Genomic DNA, 23,008 nt, shown 5'->3' with positions numbered 1-23,008 from the left:
CCTCTTGCACACTGCAAGCGATTCAGATTCAGATTCCGCTTTTTAATCTGTTTTTACTTCCGATTCAGATTTGCAGTTTTCTCCCTGCACACTGCAAATCGGAATCTGAATCTGATGTAAAAACTGATTAAAAAGCGGAATCGGAATCGCTTGCAGTGTGCAAGAAGCCTGATAAGGCTTCTGGCATGTCTGTCTGACAAACGGTGCAAGCTTGTGTTCTTGACCTGCTGAGTGGGGTAGATGCGACAGAGCCTATACAGGTTATGATTCAACGATTATTATTTCAAGCTTGTAAACTTATATTGATGCACTGGAAAGACTCAGTACTGCCTACTGCAGATATGTGGTTGACACAGGTTCAGGGGCGTAACTAAGAAGCTGTGGGCCCCGATCTAAGTTTTACATTGGGGCCCGCCAAGCACTTTATACAGAACAATTGATATGGTGCATCAAAACCTGCCAATGGCAACTACAGTGTCAGAGGTGCAAGAAGGGGATGGGAAACAGTGTGTTAATGATTACCACTATTCAAAGCATCTATAGAAGTGATTATTATGAGCACAGGACCAATAGAGAGCTAATACGGTGTTTGAGGGGTAGGCCCCTCTGGCCCAAGGGCCCCCGATGTGGTCACAACTTCTGCAACCCCTATTGCTATGCCCCCTCACAGGTTAATGTGTAGCTTAAATTGGAAAAAGTAATATATGCCCATAAAGGGGCACCACACAAGTTTGAAAACATATGGAGATAATCGTTGGATGTTCCGGGAGTGGCTGATTTAGAAATAATAAGGGATAGACTGGTGCAAGTTAAAATTTTTATATGGGTCTGTGGAGATATTATACCCTCACTTTGGCTGAAATAATGATGGGATGTGGGAGGTTTTTTTGGTGGTTTTAAGGTTGGATATGCAGATGGAAACTAGACCAGACAAAAAATGCAACTTAGTCAGAATCTGTGGCCTTCGCCTCAGCTCTCTCTACATCACACTAACCTTTCCTCTTGCCTTTGCCTCACTCTAACCTCCTCCCTGGACTCTGCCTCACACTTACCTCTCCTCTCCTTTAGCTAATATCAGTACTTACGCATCCATGAGTCTACTGGAGGGAGGCAGCCTGTGCCTGTGACATGAAGACTTTGGGCACAGGAGGGAGGTGTATGCTGACTAATCAAGATTAGAGATGGCCCGAACCTCCGATTTTCGGTTCGCGCGAACTTCCGCAAACCGCAAAAGACTTCAGTGGGGAGGCGAACTTTGAAAAGTAGAAACACTTATGCTGGCCAGAAAAGTGATAGAAAAGATGTTTCAAGGGGTCCAACACCTGGAGGGGGACATGGCGGAGTGGGATACATGCCAAAAGTCCTGGGGAAAAATCTGGATTTGACGCAAAGCAGCGTTTTAAGGGCAGAAATCTCATTAAATGCTAAATTGCAGGCCTAAAGTGCTTTAAAACATCTTGCATGTGTATACATCAATCAGATAGTGTAATTAGTGTATTGCTTCACACTGACAGACCAAACTCACTGTGTAACACACCGCAAACAGCTGTTTGTGTAGTGACTGCCGTGCTGGACTGGTGCACACCATGACGAGAGTGCAGGTGATGGCGGCTTTCCATCCCATATAGTCACCGTGCTGAGGTAGCTGAATAACAGAACAGTGACTCTCCAGCTGATCAAATTTGGTCTGTCCACAATGAAGCAACGACCTTATTATCGTGGGTGTGCCCCCCCGAAACACTCATATAGCCGGCGGTCATTGCTTCATTGTGGTACACAAGGCCCTTCACCGCTGCAAGGTAATGATCACGAAGGGGAATTGGCACATGTACATGCTTTTGTTTTGTTGTTGCATCTGCAGTGCAGCCAGAAAAATTAGGCAGGCATGTACACGCACCAGAGAAATTATTATAGCTGCTAGCAGCAGCCTTAAAAATTCAGGAATCCGCCTGGAGTCCTGGACCCTATTGGTGGTGGCAGAGAAGGCAGTCAAGTGGCCTGCGGGCAGAGATGCTGTGTGTGGGGACTGACTTAGTCTTGGGGCGGGCAGTAGCCCTCCAGGATCCATGCCTCATTCATTTTGATAAAGGTGAGGTACTGAACACTTTTGTGACTTAGGCGACTTCTCTTCTCAGTGACAATGCCTCCAGCTACGCTGAAGGTCCTTTCTGACAGGACGCTTGAGGCAGGGCAAGACAGAAGTTGGATGGCAAATTGGGACAGCTCTGGCCACAGGTCAAGCCTGCGCATCCAGTAGTCCAAGGGTTCATCGCTGCTCACGGTGTCTACATCCACACTTAAAGCCAGGTAGTCGGCTACCTGCCGGTCCAGGCGTTGGTGGAGGGTGGATTTGACTTGACTAATACAATGTGCAGTCACACAAGTGCAGTTAACAGGTATGCATGGAGTGATATATCACACTGCGTGCACTCGTAGGTAGGTGGGTGCACTGAACACAACAGGTAGGTATATGCAGTGATGAGGTGGATGCACTCAACACAACAGGTAGGTATATGTAGTGATGAGGTGGGTGCACTCAACACAACAGTTAGGTATATGCAGTGATGAGGTGGGTGCACTGAACAAAACAGGTAGGTAGATGCAGTGATGAGGTGGGTGCACTGAACACAACAGGTAGGTATATGCAGTGATGAGGTGGGTGCACTCAACACAACAGGTAGGTATATGCAGTGATGAGGTGGGTGCACTCAACACAACAGGTAGGTATATGCAGTTATGAGGTGGGTGCACTGAACACAACAGGTAGGTATATGCAGTGATGAGGTGGGTGCACTGAACACAACAGGTAGGTATATGCAGTGATGAGGTGGGTGCACTGAACACAACAGGTAGGTATATGCAGTGATGAGGTGGGTGCACTGAACACAACAGGTAGGTATATGCAGTGATGAGGTGGGTGTACTGAACACAACAGGTAGGTATATGCAGTTATGAGGTGGGTGCACTGAACACAACAGGTAGGTATGTGCAGTAATGGGTATTACAATGTGCACCTGTCACACACACAGGTAGTCACTGAATGTGCTGGGCCTGGCAGTGGCACACACACAGTATGGATTATCAAGGCTGTCTATGCAACACAAGTGTCAGTGGGACACACACAAAAAAAAATAGATCACAAGAACAAGATTAGCTCTCAAAAGAGCTGTTGTGGGGTGCTATTTTAGCAATAAGAATCAGCAAGGAGCAAGCTAAGAAGCCTACAAGAGCCTAACTAATCTTTACCTATGAGAGAGTCTACAGCAGCTGTCCCTTCTCTAATTAGTGCAGGCACACGAGTGAGTGTAATGGCCGGCGGTGCCTGCCTTTTATAAGGGGGTGGGAGTGGCTCCAGGAGGGAGTGTAGCCTGATTGGCTACAATGCGCCTGCTGACTGTGATGTAGACGGTCAAAGTTGACCCTAATGGTGCATTATGGGGACGAACCTGACTTCCGGAAAAGTTCGTCTTAGATGGCCAATGCGAACCACCGGAAGTTCGCCAGGAACCGTTCGCCGGCGAACCGTTCAGGCCATCTCTAATCAAGATATTAGGATTCCCCTTTGCTGCCCACAAGGGGGTAATTATCAACAGAACTATACAGTATGTATTGTAAGTATCAAAAAGGTTCTCGCAGGGAAACAAACTGTTTCATCCCACTAGCAAAGTATTTTTTAGAAATCCAGACCAGGTTTTTATAGTCTTCAGCTCAGGAGAAAATTACATTTCACAAAAGATTTTTACTGCTTACATTTTAGGATTTGTATGCCAGTACAGCAATACAACTGTATTGCGTGTATATTAACCCTGTAAATAAGAAAACAAGTATATTGTGAAAAAGTTATTTTATGGGCTTGTCATTTTATGTTGATTTTATTCTACTTGCACAGAAGAATGAAAAGTAAGTGGTTTCAGAGCTAATACCTTCCATTAGCATAATAATGGTAATTACCCTCAGTTAGGTCTCACCCTATTCCTCCTAATGTTGCGTATGATATGACTGATAGACAAAGCTTTTAATAATTCAGATGTGGAAAAAAATTACTGTTTGGCACTGTTGAAATATAATATTAGTCAAGCTTTTAGGTTTCTTTAACCACAAGTTGACTACACAGTATTTCCTGCAATCCTGCCTGACCAGATCGTAAAATGCTATGTATGGTATTACGATTGAGGCCCCTTTTATACTTGAAACATTATGTTGTGATGTAATTGTTTAGGAAAACAAGTGGAAATCTGCACCACCTCTCAGGATAAATCTTGTTTTATTAGTAGCAAAACGACATACACATTAAAAAGAACCAACAGGCAAGACAGTCCACTGTTCCGGGCTTCTGCCCATCTTCATGTTGCAAGGTTCTGATCACACATTCACAAAGACATCCATTTATATACAGTGGGTTGCAAAAGTATTCAGCCCCCTTGAAGTTTTCCACATTTTGTCATATTACTGCCACAAACATGAATCAATTTTATTGGAATTCCACATGAAAGACCAACACAAAGTGGTGTACACATGAGAAGTAGAATGAAAATCATACATGATTCCAAACATTTTTTACAAATAAATAACTGCAAAGTGGTGTGTGCATTATTATTCAGCCCCCTTTGATCTGAGTGCAGTCAGTTGCCTATAGACATTGCCTGATTAGTGCTAATGACTAAATAGAGTGCGTGTGTAATCTAATGTCAGTACAAATACAGCTTCTCTGTGAGGGCCTCAGAGGTTGTCTAAGAGGATATTGGGAGCAACAACACAGTGAAGTCCAAAGAACACACAAGACAGGTCAGGGATCAAGTTATTTGGAAATCTTTTTGTAGCCTAAGCCTGCTTTAAATTTCTCAAGCCTTGAACATCCCACGGAGCACTGTTCAAGCGATCATTCAGAAATGGAAGGCGTATGGCACAACTGTACACCTATGAAGACAAGGCTATGTCCACCTAAACTCACAGGCCAAACAAGGAGAGCGCTGATGAGAAATGCAGTCAAGAGGCCCATGGTGACTCTGGACGAGCTGCAGAGATCTACAGTTCAGGTGGGAGACTCTGTCCATAGGACAACTATTAGTCATGCACTGTACAAAGTTGGCCTTTATGGAAGAGTGGCAAGAAGAAAGGCATTATTAACAGAAAGCATATGAAGTCCCATTTGCAGTTTGCCACAAGCCATGTGGGGGACACAGCAACCATGTGGAAGAAGGTGCTCTGGTCAGATGAGATCAAAATGGAACTTTTTGGCCAAAATGCAAAAAGCTATGTGTGGCAAAAAACTAACACTGCACATCACTCTGAACACACCATCCCCACTGTCAAATATGGTGGTGGCAGCATCATGCTCGGGGGGTGCATCTCTTCAGCAGGTACAGGGAAGCTGGTCAGAGTTCATGGGAAGATGGATGGAGTCAAATACAGGGTAAACTTGGAAGAAAACCTCTTGGAGTCTGCAAAAGACTTGAGACTGGGGTGGAGGTTCACCTTCCAGCAGGACAATGACCCTAAACATAAAGCCAGGGCAACAATGGAATAGTTTAAAACAAAATATATCCATGTGTTAGAATGACCCAGTCAAAGTCCACATCTAAATCCAATCGAGAATCTGTGACAAGATCTGAAAACTGCTGTTCACAAATGCTGTCCATCTAATCTGACTGAGCTGGAGCTGTTTTGCAAAGAAGAATGGGCAAGGATTTCAGTCTCTAGATGTGCAAAGCTGGTAGAGACATACCCTAAAAGACTGGCAGCTGTATTTGCAGCAAAAGGTGGTTCTACAAAGTATTGACTCAGGGGGACTGAATAATTACGCACACCCCACTTTGCAGTTATTGATTTGTAAAAAATGTTTGGAATGATGTATGATTTTCATTCCACTTCTCACATGCACACCACTTTGTATTGACCTTTCACATGGAATTCCAATAAAATTGATGCATGTTTGTGGCAGTAATGTGACAAAATGTGGAACTCTTCAAGGGGGCTGAATACTTTTGCAACCCACTGTACATGAGTAGCCAATCAAATTCAAAATACAAAAGAGAGGACCTGATGGGGAACAGCTAATCTCAATATACCACTCCCACTTATGCAAATCTAGGAGTTCATAGTAATCCAATGTATACGAGATTCAAAATAAATAAGAGAGGCAGCTCTAAATTTATACATATCTAGGTCTGATATACTTACAAAGAGTGTCCATGCTGTGTATAATGACCCCTCATCTTTAGATCGCCTGAAAATGAAATGTTAAAACTCACGCCAGCTGTAAACATCACTACCAGCAAAATCCTCCAATCAGCACACAAGTACGAGTGACGTCACGGCAAAAGTACATCCCCCCGAACGAGAGACCTAACATCTCTTCAAATGCCGACCAATAGTGCAAGGGCGGGGCAAGATGACAAGCCCACAAACGCCGACCAATAGCGCAACAGCGAGGCGGTGTATCACCGATAGACTGACTTTTTAAAAAAAAGTGTATCGCCGATAGAAGGACGTCATTACATAAACATTTGCCGTGACGTCACTCGTACTGGTGTGCTGATTGGAGGATTTTGCTGGTAGTGATGTTTACAGCCGGCGTAAGTTTTAACATTTCATTTTCAGGCGATCTAAGGCTGAGGGGTCACTATACACAGCATGGACACTCTCTGTAAGTATATCAGACCTAGATATGTATAAATTTAGAGCTGCATCTAGCATATTTATTATGAATCCCATATACATTGGATTACTATGAACTCCTAGATTTGCATAAGTGAGAGTGGTATAATATTGAGATTAGCAGTTCCCCATCAAGTCCTCTCTTTTGTATTTTGAATTTGATTGGCTACTCATGTATATAAATTAGTGTACAAGATACAGAGGCGCCAAAAGAATAAAAGGTAATTAAATGAACTTAAAAAACCAACTGGTTAAACAGAGGAGGCAGCGGTGGTCTTACCCCCTCCAAACAGACACAGGCAAGGACTGCGATTCAGACTGAATCGCAGTCCTTGCCTGTGTCTGTTTGGAGGGGGTAAGACCACCGCTGCCTCCTCTGTTTAACCAGTTGGTTTTTTAAGTTCATCACCTTTTATTCTTTTGGCACCTCTGTATCTTGTACACTACATTGAGTCCACCCTGGGTGGAGGGTTGTTACCCTATTTTCCTGTCTACAGAGAGCGACTTTTTATTCCTGAGTGGGGTCAGGATTGTTCTCCCCACCTGCCTATACAGTGGTTGCCTATTGGTAACCCTGGTTTGTAAGTATAATTTTAACTTCTCATTTATTTTGTTGTCCCCAACACGAATTACACTATTGGGGCTCTTGGTGTCCCTCTGCTTCATGTATATAAATGGATGTCTTTGTAAATGTGTGATCAGAACCTTGGAACATGAAGATGGGCAGGAGCCCGAAGCAGTGGACTGTCTTGCCTGTTGGTTCTTTTTAATGTGTATGTCGTTTTGCTACTAATAAAACAAGATTTATCCTGAGAGGTGGTGTGGATTGCCACTTGTTTTCCTGCACTGAAGTCCCTGTGGTATCTCAGGAAAAAATCCTGCACATCTCATCCCCTTGATCTGGGTGGTTTGCCACTGGAACCCTTGGAATTCTGTGTGATGTAATTGTTTATCAATTGCACCGCAATGTTCCAAAAAGGGTGCGATACGGTGCGACCATGCTTTGAGGCATAGACTTCTCTAATGAAAAATATTATTCATTTATCAGGTTCCAATATTTTTATATTGCAGTGGAAAGAGCAGCTATGCATAGATAGGGCCTTAGCTGTCTATTATACTTCCTTAGTTCCATGTTGCAGATTGGGCACTGCTGCTGCAACATGGAACCCAAAGTGTTTGACAAGTCTAAGTAACTTGGAAGTAACATCTTTGCATACTATTACCTAGTCATCCAGCATTTTTAAAGTGGACCTGAACTCTTGCACAGGACAGAAGGAAAACATAGAGAAATGCACCCTGTATATATTTAGAGAGCTTAGCCCACAGGTGTCAAACTCCAGGCCTGGAGGGCTAGATCCATGCCAGTGTTTAGGATGGACTGAGAAAGAAAGGAATGTGTTCTACCTGATGGACTACACCTTTCCTGATTCAGACCCCTTAATCAGTTCAGATTGTTCAGAATAATTTGAGCTGTGACAAAAATGTGTGAGGACCTTGGCCCTCGAAGGACCGGTTTGACATCCCTGGCTTAGTCTATTTAATTCCGCTCATCTGTGTCTAATCACAAGTTGTAATTTGATCTCTCCCCTGTGTCACACGACTGCCATGGCAGAAATGGCAGATAAGATTATTTGAAAGCACCATATGTTAACAATATGTCTGCTACCATGACTCAGGAAGTAGAAACAGTACAGATTTATTTTAGGATTCATATCAGCTGTAACAAAGAAATGTTTTTGTTTAAAGGTTATTGCCTTTGATGCTGTTGCCTTTCTTTTACAGCAGAGAGGACATTCTGAGTTCAGGTCCACTTTATTAAGAAGAAACATTTTGCCAAACTCACTAAAAATTGGTCGTATTTTACTGGTACTAATGCTGAATATGTAGCACATGTTCTGCAATTAGCGAACCCATGTTACTTGGGTAACATGATCATTGCTAGTGTAAGCATAATCTATATCTTTATTTATTTTTCTGTGACTACATTTTAAATACAGTATTGTTTGTTAGCATTTGCACTACAGCACATTTTGTATTACCCCTAACAAAGCCCTTATTCTGATGGGACAAAACATGGTGGATTGTGTCTCAGATGTTAGTAGAGAGGAGAACTAGTTTCTAATTACAGTAGCTGTTATCAAGATTTACCACTTCTCCCTAATAGGGTTTCTCATCCTAATCTATTTATTCTAATAAGTCTCTTTAGAGATCATGTCTGTTTTTTAGTTTGTACCTAAATTATTTAGAGTTAAGAGTTTTTTTTTTTTAATATTCTTAATCTCCTATAGGTATTCCGTGTGTTATATTCAGCAATGAGCGTAGTTGTGTGGCACCCTCTTCGGCTGGTTCAAAAGATAGCATGTGCTCGGGCATATCCGAAAGCACCATGGATCAAGTCAGTAGAGTCAGAAAGCCGGCACCATCCAGGTAACCTATTAAGCTCTTTGATTGGTTTTGGTACAGCATAAACAGCGTAGTTTTGAAGAACATCTCCTTTCTCAAGCCATGCTGCACTTCCTCTTATATTTAGTGTTATACACATATGTTACCATTTCCTATATAACATGGCTTGAGCTAATTGCATAATACATGCTACATAAGCCTAAGTAATGCCAAAACCATTTTTTTATAAATATAGAACAATTGTCACTGACAATAGACTAGTTACCTCAAGAAAGTTGCCTATGTGGCATGACCTTAAAGGAGCACTTTGACAAAAAGTAGGTTACTGGAATAACCCTGTTAGCACATACCTAATATTATTAATAGGTGCATCAGATACTAAGTATTTTTACATTTCTACTTGAAAGGTTATAGGCAGCATATGTACACATACATCTTACTGGGAGAAGAGAAATCCACAGTGCCAATCATCGCACACTATGTCGCAGCATGCCACAGACTGAGAGGAGCATAAAGAAAACGGTAAACCTTAAAATATTCAGACTGCTTAGCCATTGTACCCCTACCCCACCCCCTTCCATGTGCCCCTTCTGCCCTTGCTTTGTCAATGCCTGTATGAATCTTGGCCATGCCAATAAATCTATTTTTGACTTTGATAATCAAGATAAATTACTTGGCTCCTTCTGCGTCCCGTGCTATGAACTTCCCCAGCAGTCCCTGAGCAGTATTCATACCCCGTACAGCTTGAGCAGGAAGAAATCAGAGGGTAAATCAGTTGTTACAGCACTGAGAGGGTGAGTATGTTGCATAGCTTGAAAAAAGACGGGCAGGTTCTTTGCATAATGCTGTCTATAACCTTCCTAGCCCACATTAAAAAAGGATTAGTAACTGATGCTCCTAATATTAGGTACATGCTACCAGGTTACCCTTGCAGCCTAATTTTCACGATAGTGCCCTTTTAAGGCAAGGAGCACACTTGTTTGTCAGTTTTTTGTGTGTATTTTACTGCGTGCAATTTTTTTTTCCACAGCACATAATGTAATTGATAGCAAAAACACACACAGTGCTGCACTGCTGAGATTATGTTTCTGCATACGAAAATAGCATTCAAGTGTGAACCAACCAGGGGCGTAACTAAGAACCCCCGGGCCCCCCTGCAGAAATTGTGAGTGGGCCCCCCTCCCCCCAGGGCCAGATCGTGGCTGTTTTGGGGGGCTGGAGGGGTCGCAGCATGAGGGGAAAGCTATGGCCACACTCGGCGGGGAGGGCAGGCAAAACATACCTTCCGTGTCCGGACGCTTCTCGCCCTAGTGACTGACGCGACTTCCTGTTTTATACAGGAAGTCGCGTCAGTCACTAGAGCGAGAAGTGTCCGCGCTGGAACGCACAGAAAGTATGTTTGCCTGCCGCTGCCTGCCGCTCCGCTCGCTGCACTTATATAGCTAGAAGCTGGAGGGGAGCACAGAGGGGAAAGCCCAAGGTGAGGGAGGGGGGGACCTTCCCCCCTCCCCGCCGAGTGTGGCCATAGCTTTCCCCTCATGCTGCGACCCCTCCAGCCCCCCAAAACGGCCATGAGCGGGCGCATGGACTGCATCCCCTATTGTTACGCCCATGGAACCAACCCATTGATTAACATTGGTTCTTAGTTTTCCTGTCCGGAACACGCACATGAAAACAGGCAAGTGTGCTGCCAGTCTTTAGGGAACCTGAAATGAGAGTAATATGGAGACTGTTATCTTTATCCTCTAATACAGAGTTCCCCAACCCTGTCCTCAAGTACCGCCAACAGTACATGATTTTCAGAAAACCACAAACATGCACACGTGAGGTAATTAGTGTCTCAGCAGAGCCGATTATCTACCTGTGTGGATTTCCACAAAACATGCACTGTTGGTGGGCCTTGAGGACAGGGTTGGGGAACACTGCTCTAATATACAATGCCAATTGCCTGACCTTTGTGCTAAAGCCCAGCCGCTAATATTATAAAAGGAACCTGAGGAGAAAAGGATATGGAGGCTGACATGTATTTCATTTCATCCATTGCAAGGTGCCTGGCTAGCCCCATCATCCTACTTCTAATACTTTTAGCAATAGACCCTGTGGATCAGATGCTCTGACTTGAGTCACATTTTAGTATTGTCCCGCGCTCACTAAAGGATCAAACCCATAGGGCTCGATTCACAAAGCGGTGATAACCCAGTTATCACGCCTAAAAGACTTTAGGCGTGATGACCTTTTCACCACTGAGTTATCACCGCTTTTTCCTGCTCTTCGCGCGAAGTTACCGCGCGTACGCGCGTGCAAAGTCCCATAGGGTTTAATGGGAGCTTCGCGCGAAGCGTCGGGTGCTGCGCGCGTACGCGCGGCAACTTCGCGCGAGTTTCTTCTTATCATGCCTAAAGTGAGTTTAGGCGTGATAAGGGCCTTTTCACCAGCGTGCAAACACTTTGCACCGCTTGGTGAATCAAGCCCATAGTCTTTAAGATGAATGCAACAGCTGAAAACAGGGATGATGTCCTCTTTGCTATTTGTCTTAGTAAATCAAGCCCAATGACTTAAAGGGAACATGAGGTGAGAGTGATATGGGGGCTGCCATATTTATGCCTGTCAATTCTGTTGATTTTTTTTGGCAGCAGTAGTGTCTAAATCACATGCTTCAAACAAGTATGTGGCTAATCCAGTCAGAGTCAAGTAAGAGCATTCAACAAGGAAAAGAGATGGCACATCCAAAGTTAATCTTTATTGGTTCCATGTAAAAGAATATAGCCAATGTTTCGGAGCCATGTAGGACCCCATTATCAAGGCACTGTTTGCTCGGAGCCTGCTGCTGATCCCAGACAATACATATCGCTGTCTACGAGTGTTTGAAGGAGCCAGACTCCCACTTGCTTTACAGGAACTTTTGCACAGCAGCAGACAGATTTTTGCCTCCAAGCAAACATTGCCTTGATAATGGGGTCCTACGTGGCTCCAAAACGTTGGCCATATTCTTTTACATGGAACCAATAAAGAATAACGTTGGATGTGCCAGATCTTTTCCTTGTTGAATGCTCTTACTTGAGTCTGACTGGATTAGCCACATACTTGTTTCAAGCGTGTGATTTAGACACTACTGCTGCCAGAAAAAAATCAACAGAATTGACAGGCAACAGGTATTGTTGAAAAGAAAATAAATATGGCAGCCCCCATATCACTCTCACCTTATGTTCCCTTTAAGTCATTGGGCTTGATTTACTAAGACACATAGCATGCCTTATCAAAGTTAGCATGCCTTATCAGAGTAGCATAGCAAACTTATGCCTGCTAATTGGCAATGACAAGGGCTCCACTTGTCCTTCCTGAGCCCCTGCGGGTTCGTAGCACTCGCTATGCTACTCTGATAAGGCGTGTTAACTTTGGTAAGGCGTGCTAACTTTGATAAGGGATGCTATTTGTCTTAGTGAATCAAGCCCATTGACACAGATTAAGCATGCAGATCAGTGTTTTCACTCTTATCTGACTCCACTAGCTGCATGTTTGCTGCAGGTGTGTGATTCAAAAACCTCTAAAAACCTATAGCTCAGTATGACAACTAGGCACTGCTCTCTGCTTTCCTCTCACTTCAGGATCCCTTTACCCTTTCTGCTTCTAGTTGAATTCTACTCCATTTTTTTGCAAACCAACTCTGGCATATGAGGAGAAAACCCATGCAAATTCAAGTAGGATATACAGTATGAACCTCTTAATGCTTCTGGTGGCAACTGAACATAGGAACTACATATGACAGGACATTAGTGCTAATAATTAGTCCCTAATGATTTATTGTGCTTAGAACTGCTGCTGTGTAACATTGATATAAGCTTGTACAGGATGGGTATATGGCACCAGGTATCAGGCTGAATCAGTATAAACCTAAATTCTCCCACATGGATAAACAGAATAAACCAGGAGTGGTGGGGTTACTTTCATGACAATAATATAAAAAAAGGCAAATTCCTTGACTCTGCCAGCAAGTAACAAGGTGTGCTTCAATCTTAATTTAGCATTCCCAGGTGGAGCAGGGCATGCATGGTTTCTTTGTGCTCAATTACTTCCATCTGTCGCTCTTCACCTTATGCCGCATCAGCTTAAATCTAGGATATGCATGTGTTTACATGTTACAAATCCAGTTTATTGAATCTAATTCACCATGGTCCAGTAAGTATGATTTGGTAATCATTCAGCATTGCATAGCAGCCTACCATAACTTAAAATGCTGTGAATTATTGATGACACCTACTTGCTATCTATATTCAAAAAGGTGAATCATTGAAAAGACTTGCATCTCTGTGCAGTAAACAGCGCAGACTGTAGGACACACACGTGAAAGGAAATCAAATAACGGTTGATACCATATGCAAGATGAAAACATCCTTGATATCGTGACTTCCATGTTTATATTTAGCCCCAAGCATTCAATTACATTTAACATAATATCTTCCCACCTTTCTTTAGAAAGATTCAACAACCTTGACTTAAAACATAATTACAACATATTTACCATTTATGAGATTTATAAAAAGCCATGTAAAGGCACATCTATATTCTGAACATTTCCATCTACTGTAGCTAACTTTCACTGTATTTATATTTCTACTTTAGTGGAGGCTTGTGAGTAGCCCAAGACCTAAGTTATACTATAGTCAAATCAAATAATGCTCACCAAATAAGATAATAACCATTATTTAAAATAATGATTTGCTCTGAAATCAATTTAGTGATGATGAAAACCTGAAAAAAAAAGACCACCAAGTTAAAGGAAACCTGAAATGAGAGAGACTGGATTACAATCTTTATTTTATTTTGTCACAGATAGGTTCCAGGATCAAGTGCTTCTGCCCTGAATGTTGTCATGTCCACTATGGTCTCCAGTGCTCCTACCCCGAATGTTGCCAAGTCCACAAAGGTCTCCAGTGCTCTGGCTGACTCCTGTCTTAAAGGGGGATTGTCAGCCACAAAATCAAATTCCATTTATCCACTGCTCTGTGTTTAATATGTAGCCGGCTACCTTACCCTGCGTTGCAAGCACTCAAATCTATTTAGAAATGTCCCTACTGTAATAAATCTTATCTCAGTCAGCCTGACTCTATTTGGTACATTGCTGATGAAAAGGAAGCTTGTCATCACCCCTGCCACATTCCTGCTCCTCACTAGTGATGGGCGAACAGTGTTCGCCACTGTTCGGGTTCGCCCGGATTTTGGCCTGTTCGGGTTCGGCACCCCCCGAACACCTCATGGTGTTCACACACACACAGCCGTGTCCGGCCGAACATAGCCCCCTATAGGGTCCCAGCATAAAGGGAGAGCATGCCCCGAGCGTGGGGGGGGGGGGTCGGAAATGCCCCCCACCCCTCCCCGCTAAGCTCTCCCTTTTGCCGGTTCCCTATAATGTTAAATTTAAGACCCCCAAAAGTACCTGAGGAGGAGGGCAGGAAGCGGGCAGCCGGAGATGCTAGGCGCTAGTACCATCTGGACTTCCGCCCTCTCTTGACGCACTTCCTGTTTACATTTGAAGTCGCGTCAAGAGAGCGCAGAAGTACCGCGATGACGCGTACGAGGGTACGTGTCATCATGTAGATGACGCGTACCCTCGTTCGCGTCATCCCGGTACTTCTGCGCTCTCTTGATGCGACTTCAATTGTAAACAGGAAGTGTGTCAAGAGAGGGCGGAAGTACCAGATGGTACTAGCGCCTAGCATCTCTGGCTGCCCGCTTCCTGACCTCCTCCTCAGGTACTTTTGGGGGACTTAAATTTAACTTTATAGGGAACCGGCAAAAGGGAGAGCTTAGCGGGGAGGGGTGGGGTGCATTTCCGACCCCCCCGCGCTCGGGGCATGCTCTCCCTTTATGCTGGGACCCTATAGGGGCCCCAAAGGGACATGTTCGGGTTGGGTTCGGGGTTCGGCTCGAACATGCCGAACATCAGGGGCATGTTCGGCCGAACCACACCGAACCCGAACATCCAGATGTTCACCCAACACTACTCCTCACTGGTTGGCTGAGGGCAACACTAGTCTGATCTACTCACGACCAGACTAGCGGCACACAGAGCTCCCTCCGGCAACTGGAAGAGTAGTGGTAAGTCCCCGCTCGCTGCCAGCCACCGACACTAATAAAATACTAAATTCTGGAGGGGGGAGCGAGGAAGGGGGGGCCCCAAGGTGCTTCCCCGCCACTGTGCCCACTGCTCCCCCTTCACTGTGCTGCCACCGCTCCTGGAGACACCTAAAGTTCTGGCTACCTATTCGGGGGACACCTATACACCTGGCTATATATACTGAAGACACCTATATACCTGACTACATATACTGAGGACACTTATACACCTGACTACATATATTGGGGGCACCTATAAACCTGGCTACATATACTGGGGACACCTTCACACTTGGCTACCTATTCTAGGGAAACCTATAGACCTGGCTACATATACTAGGGACACCTATAGACCTGGCTACACTGGGGACACCTATACACCTGGCTACACTGGGGACACCTATACACCTGGCTATCTGTATTGGGGACACCTATAGACCTGGATATCTGTACTGGGGACACCTATAGACCTGGATATCTAAACTGGGGACAGCTATAGACCTGGATACCTATTCTGGGGCCACCTATAGACCTGGTTACTTATACTGGGTACAGCAATAGACCTGGATACTTATACCGGGGACACCTATAGACCTAGCTGCTTATAATGGGGACAGCTATAGACCTGGATACTTATACTGGGGACACCTATAGTCCTGGCTACTTATACTGGGGACACCTCTAGACCTTTCTATCTAAACTGGGGACACCTACAGACCTGGCTACTTATACTGGGGACACCGGGCTACAGACCTGGCTACCTATTATGAAGACACCTATAGACCTGGCTAGTTATACTGGTGACACCTATAGACCTGGCTACCTATGCTGGGAACACCTATAGACCTGGTTACTTTCACTGGGGATACCTATAGACTTGGTTACCTATACTGGGGGCACCTATTTTGGGGGAACTGCTGCCGTATTTACTGTATTTTTGGGGAACCGCTGCTGCTCGATTAAATGTATTTTGGGGAATAGCTGTCAGATTATGTGTATGTTGGGGAACCGCTGACAGATTTTGTATGTTAGGGGAACTGCTGCTTCCAGATTGAATTTATTTTGGGTGATCCGCTGCCAGATAACATGTATTTTGGGTATTGCCATATTATCTGTATTTTGCAGGAACATCTGCCAAATTGCATGGGTTTTTGTTCTAGTTCATTCAGGTTTGATGGCTTCAGAGCATGGACAGCTCTCTTTAACTCACACCACAGATTTTCAATTATATTAAGGTCTGGGGACTGAGTTGGCCATTTCCGAACGTTTTACTTGTTCCTCTGCATGAATGCCTTACTGGATTTTGAGCAGTGTTTAGGGTCATTGTCTTCTTGAAAGTTCCAGCCCCCGCGCAGCTTCAGCTTTGTCACTGATTCCTGGACATTGGTCTCCAGAATCTGCTGATACTGAGTGGAATCCATGCACCCCTCAACTTTGACAAGATTCCCAGTCCCTGCACTGGCCACCCAGCCCCACAACATAATGGAACCACCACCATATTTTACTGTAGGTAGCAGGTGTTTTTCTTGGAATGCTGTGTTCTTTTTCCTCCATGCATAATGCCCCTTGTTATGCCAAAATAACTCAATTTTACTTTCATCAGTCCACAGCACCTTATTCCAAAATGAAGCTGGCTTGTCCAAATGTGCTTTAGCATACCTCAAGCAGGTCTGTTTGTGCTGTGGGTGGAGAAAAGGCTTCCTCTGCATCACTCTCGCATACACCTTCTCCTTGTGTAAAGTGTGCTGAATGGTTGAACGATAAACAGTTACTCCATCTGCAGCAAGATGATGTTGTAGGTCTTTGGTGCTGATCTGTGGGTTGACTGACTGTTCTCACCATTCGTCGCTTCTGTTTATCAGAGATTTTTCTTGGTCCGCCACTTCGAGCCTTAACTTGAACTGAGCCCGTGGTCTTTCATTTCCTCAATATGTTCTTAACTATGGAAACAGACAGCTGAGATCTCTGAGACAACTTTCTGTATCCTTCCCCTAAACCATGATGCCGAACAACCTTTGTCTTCTGGTCTTTTGAGAGTTGTTTTGAGACCCCCATGTTACTACTCTTCAGAGAAAATTAAAAGAGGAGGGAAACTTACAATTGACCTCCTTAAATACTCTCTCATAATTGGATCCACCTGTGTATGTAGGTCAGGGGTCACTGAGCTTACCAAGCCAATTTGAGTTCCATTAATTAGTTCTAAAGGTCTTGGAATCAATAAAATGACAATGCACCTGCCTAATTTTATTTAAACAATTATTGTGCACTTTCTGTAAATCCAATAAACTTAATTTCACTTTTCAAATATCACTGTGTGTGTCTCCTATATGATATATTTAACTGACATTTTTTATCGTAACAACCAACGAGTTATACAGGAAAATAATGATGATTAACAAAGTTGCCAAAACTTTCGCATCCGACTGGATATTCTCCACTATTGTGAAAAATGTAAAAAGATGTAAAAACATAAAAAAAAAAATAGTATGTTTCTTCCAGAGTAAAATAAGGCATAAATCACATTTTCTGTCTGTTGTGTCAGATTTCTACTACCTACTGTAAGTGGCAGCAAGATAGGAGAAAAGTGATTTATGGCTTATTTTACTCTAGAAGAAACATACTTTTTTATTTGTATGTTTTTACATCTTTTTGCATTTTTCACAATGATAATGGCTAGTTGTTGTTCATTCACTGATTAGATACTGATTGAATAGTAGTGGTCAATATACCACCTTGCCCCACTCAATCCTGATTAGATTCCAACAGAAAACAGATCAAACATTGATTAATTAACTTCCTCCCCTCAATGAAATATAATGGTATGTGAATGTTTCCCATCACTTATCCACACCTGCTCAATGAAGTTTGCCATCATGCCATCTATATATTGCCAAAAACCCATTGGAGATTTACTAAATATGCTGGACTCAATAGTTCACTGGCAGATGTGATCAAAGTGATTTGAAACTGCAAGAAAAATCAAACGATAAATGGCCACCACTAAACAAAATCATGCGAGTAACCTTTTGTTACTCACGCTATTTCCACAGTGCCTGTCACTTGACTAGCAGCCTATTGGGACAATCATAGTGCGGGAATCACGTCCTTTAAAGTTAAAGTTACTGGACACAAAGGGGCTCAGGGCGGGACGAGTGGAGCATTCTTTATTTGCAGGGGTCCACCGTAAGTTAATAACGCCGCTATGCTGCACTACCCGCAGCATAGCGTGAATCAAGCCCTATGCACACTAGTAGCCGCGTAACACGCGTAATTACAGGAGCTGTGATTACGCGCGTTACGTGGCTACAAGTGTGCATAGGGCTTGATTCACTAAACCGTGATAACTCAAATATCACACCTTATCAAAGATTTCACACCTTATGAAAAGATATCACACCTTATCAAAGATATCACACCTTATGAAAAGATATCACACCTTATCAAAGATATCACACCTTATGAAAAGATATCACACCTTATCAAAGGTATCACACCTTATCAAATATATCACACCTTATCAAAGATATCACACCTTATCAAAGATATCACACCTTGGGCTTGATTCATTAAACCGTGATAACTCATATCATGGCCATTTTCACGCGCATTTTCGCGTTTGTGCGCAATCGCAAATTTGCACGCGCAAATGCAAATTTACACGGGAAAATTCACGTTTGCTCACGTAAACTCGCGATTGCACGTGCAAATTCGCAGGGGCTCAGGGCAGGACAAGTGCCATTGCCAATTAGCAGGCATATGTTCGTAGCGCTCGCTATGCTACTCTGATAAGGCATGTTAACTTTGATAAGGTGTGATATCTATGATAAGGTGTAATATCTTTTCAGAAGGTGTGATCTTTGATAAGCTGTGATATTTGAGTTATCACGGTTTAGTGAATCAAGCCCATAGCATGCAGCGAATTATATTTAAGGCATGCTGTGGAAATAGAGCAAGTAACAGGAGGTTACTCATGCTATTTTCTTTAGCGAATCAACCCCTCAGTGTCTTACATATGTTTAGTCAGCCACAAAATATGTACATTTCATACAGAGGATCAGCACAGTAGTCTGACAAGTTGCATTTATTGAAGGGTAACCCCACTGGCAGTCTTATTCCACCAAATCCAGGTTTCCATATAAACATGAACATGGCTAGTTTAAATCTCATGAATTCATAAATAAAAATACAGTTGATATTGTAAAAACGAATACATTTGAAACCGTATGCTACAACTTTCCATTAATAAAAGTGTACCTTTCACACTTGCAAAATCTATAGCCACACTGAGGTTTAGGCAGCTACCTCACTTCAGGCAGTATTGACTGAGCCCTTTAATGTAAAAGTTATGGCATCTGCTTCATTGTCCAGATGTTCTAGATACCAATTCACCTCAATGAGCATAATGCTACATATGTGAATACCCTCCGCACACCCAGGTAAAGCAGCATGCAAGCTACAGAAACAAACCAACAATGGTGTACCAAGCAAGCAAGCAAAAGAAGTTCTGAAAACAAAAGCTGCACCACCAAAATCAATACAAATATATTAACTTTGCTGTACAAATAAAACAAACTCAGTAAAACCAATGATAACAGTGTTTCCTAAACACACTGAACAACCCTATAAGACACACAACAATGTCTAATCAATAATAGGTGCCTCACCTCACAGTAATGGGTAACCCTGTATGCTGCAAAAATCAACCCTCCAGAGCTCATGCAAGAGCCCTGTGAGGGAGATGGGGACCCGGGTCTGGATGGATAATGGATGGTGCAAAAAAGTGACACATGCCAAAGAAAGTGCTAATGCTCATCAAGAAATAAACCATGAAAATAGTAAAGTACACAATGATCAAGCAGTATAGTATAGTAATATACTCATAGTCATGTTGTAGGAATGGAATGCATATGTATATGATAATGTGTCAAGATAAATGAACAGAGCATATAAAAGGGAGACTTATGCTGGGCATACACGAGTTGACCTGGCGGCTCGATTAGCCGCCGGATCGACTCCCGACGCGTCCCCGTGGGCATTTTTTATCTTCCTTTCGTTTGTCTTCTGTTGTCCGCCCGCGTGGATCGAGCGCGGAATCGATCCGCCGCGTGATCGGACACGTCGGAAATTATCAATCGAGCCATCAGCGGCTCGATTGATAAGGGCCCGTCGACCCGTGTATGCCCAGCATAAGGCAACTAAGTGCTATATATACAGTGACTGATCTGGTGTCGACCCAGGTAAGGCAATATATGTGCAGCAACCAGTTGGTGTAGAGGGAGGCACAGAAACTCTCCACTCGTGGTGTGGTCCACATGACCACTTTGTCAGGACCTGAGATTATGCATTACCGCTACTTGCTGTTGCTGCAGCTCTTCGATTGCAGCATTGTGGCTATGGCCCGCTTTCTCCACCTCATCCAGCCTAGTGACCAGGTCCTGGATGCCTTCCTTCAACTCATGGATGGCCCCCATGATGCTGTTCTTTATGTCTGCAGCAAGCATGGTCATGTCAGAAATTGTTATGAGCTGCTTCATGTGATTAAACATGGAAAGGGTGCTCACCAGTGTGCTGAGATGTGAGGATGAGCCGTCCTGGTTCTGGCCTTGTGATTGTGATGGCTTCTGAGTTAGTGAAGGCTCCATATTGGATGCCTCCATGGAGTCCCTGGCCTTTTGTGTCCGGATAATCGCCAGTATATTTCTGCTCAGTTGAGTCCCCAAGTTGCTCTGTGTTCTCTGCATTCTGCTTGTTTGCCTTCTTGGCCATCACAATAGGAAGTTGATTGTGGGGATTCTCCAAGCGTCTCCGGTGGAGACAAAGCGTTATACGGCCATTTTGCGCATTGGCTAGCCATTCCTGCCGACAGCTGTGCATGCATTCACATTCATCTAAAAACTGCACTGCAAATTTGTTGATAGGTCTCAAACGCAAGCTCCAGGCATTGGTCATAAGCTTGACAAATGCCTGACAGATTGCGCAGTGCCATCTCCTGTTTGTGCAAATGCCTAACCACAGCATTGCATCCATGCTTACTTACATTCACACAAGTGATTGCACTTGTTCACATAAGTGATTGAAGTATTTGCTTGGCATTTCCATGCATGTCCATTGCAACATTTCAGCTGACCAAACACCTGCAAAATGCTACAAGCAGAATTCATGAAATGCGTCTACACAGTTGATGACTATCTGTACAGCTGTTGAACTTAGCTACTGTTTGAATTCAGGAACATGGGATTTAGCAGATTGATGGTTTTTCTGCTGTCAACCACTTAGGAGTCAAACATTGAAACGCTGCTAGTTCTCTTTACACACTATCCACTTCTTACCTTAGAGGTTTAAAAGTACAAAAAGTACATCAATACCATTGCATAAAATAGGAATTTTCCTTTTTTTTCTTCAGATGAAGAATATACCATTCGGTTTCTGTTGTAATTCATATCTTCATTAAAACACCATTCGTACTGCTAAATCTCTGTGTGAACCAACAAACTAATAAATAAAAGTTTCTCCCCATCTCTCACTTCCTGTTTCAATGAAATATATCAGACGACATGAAGCATAAAGAACAGAAACAGTAGCAAAGAAAATCCTGAGATGTTACCTTTTCCACCCATTAAAAGAAACCAGAGATTAACGCTTTGGCACAAAATAAACATATCCCCCAATAGATTTTACAAAATAAATAACTATACCTGGTATTTTCGCCGCTCTGGTGTGCCATTTTTTTGTGCTCTGGTGTGCCATTTTTTTGTGTTTTTTACTAAAACTCCATGCAAAACACAGTTTATCAGAAAAGCATATTATTTAGTGGTCTGTGTGCAAAATGAAATCACCATTTCTAAAAACCTCTTATGACTAACAAATATAGATAAAAAAAACCTTTTCAATATATCCTTACATTAGCAGCTCCTCCCGTCTCATCACAGCTCTCTGTGATGCTGCAAATATACAAAACAGTAAAACAGAGACAGAAGGAGGCAGGCTTGGACTTGGAAAGACATCAGAGAAGACAGACTCAGCTATAATGATTCTTGAGCAAAGCCACACTGAATGCTCAGTCTGGGATTTTATCAGGGCTGCTAACAAGCAGGCTGAGCAGAGAAGGATGAAACAGAGAGCAGGGTAGATATTTTCTCTAATGTTCCTACTGATATACAGTGGGTTGCAGAAGTATTCTGCCCCCTTGAAGTTTTCCACATTTTGTCATATTACTGCCACAAACATGAATCAATGTTATTGAAATTCCACATGAAAGACCAACACAAAGTGGTGTACACATGAGAAGTGGAACGAAAATCATACATGATTCCAAACATTTTTTACAAATAAATAACTGCAAAGTGGTGGGTGCATAATTATTCGGCCCCCTTTGATCTGAGTGCAGTCAGTTGCCTATAGACATTGCCTGATGAGTGCTAATGACTAAATAGAGTGCACCTTTGTGTAATCTAATGTCAGTACAAATACAGCTGCTCTGTGAGGGCCTCAGAGGTTGTCTAAGAGAATATTGGGAGCAACAACACCGTGAAGTTAAAAAGAACACACAAGACAGGTCCAAGACAGGTCAGGGATCAAGTTATTGAGAAATTTAAAGCAGGCTTAGGCTACAAAAAGATTTCCAAAGCATTGAACATCCCAAGGAGCACTGTTCAAGCGATCATTCAGAAATAGAAGGAGTATGGCACAACTGTAAACCTACCAAGACAAGGCCATCCACCTAAACTCACAGGCCGAACAAGGAGAGCGCTGAACATAAATGCAGTCAAGAGGCCCATGGTGACTTTGGACGAGCTGCAAGAGATCTAAAGCTCAGGTGGGAGACTCTGTCCAT

The 23,008-nt window shown here is 43.3% G+C and overlaps 1 long non-coding RNA gene across 2 annotated transcripts in view; it reads left to right on the top strand.

Moving 5' to 3' along the window:
* The window catches only part of LOC137546319 (uncharacterized), a 42,183-nt gene that overhangs the window by 16,994 nt on the left and 2,181 nt on the right, over positions 1–23,008 (top strand). For both annotated transcript variants that reach the window (XR_011026236.1, XR_011026235.1), the window contains exons 2-3: positions 8,946–9,084; positions 9,468–9,582. This is a non-coding gene — a long non-coding RNA (uncharacterized lncRNA). The remainder of the gene's footprint in view (positions 1–8,945; positions 9,085–9,467; positions 9,583–23,008) is intronic.

The sequence above is a fragment of the Hyperolius riggenbachi genome, chromosome 2 (assembly GCF_040937935.1).
Source record: "Hyperolius riggenbachi isolate aHypRig1 chromosome 2, aHypRig1.pri, whole genome shotgun sequence".
In the NCBI taxonomy this organism is placed as follows: domain Eukaryota; kingdom Metazoa; phylum Chordata; class Amphibia; order Anura; family Hyperoliidae; genus Hyperolius; species Hyperolius riggenbachi.
This window is presented reverse-complemented; position numbering and strand designations above follow the sequence as displayed.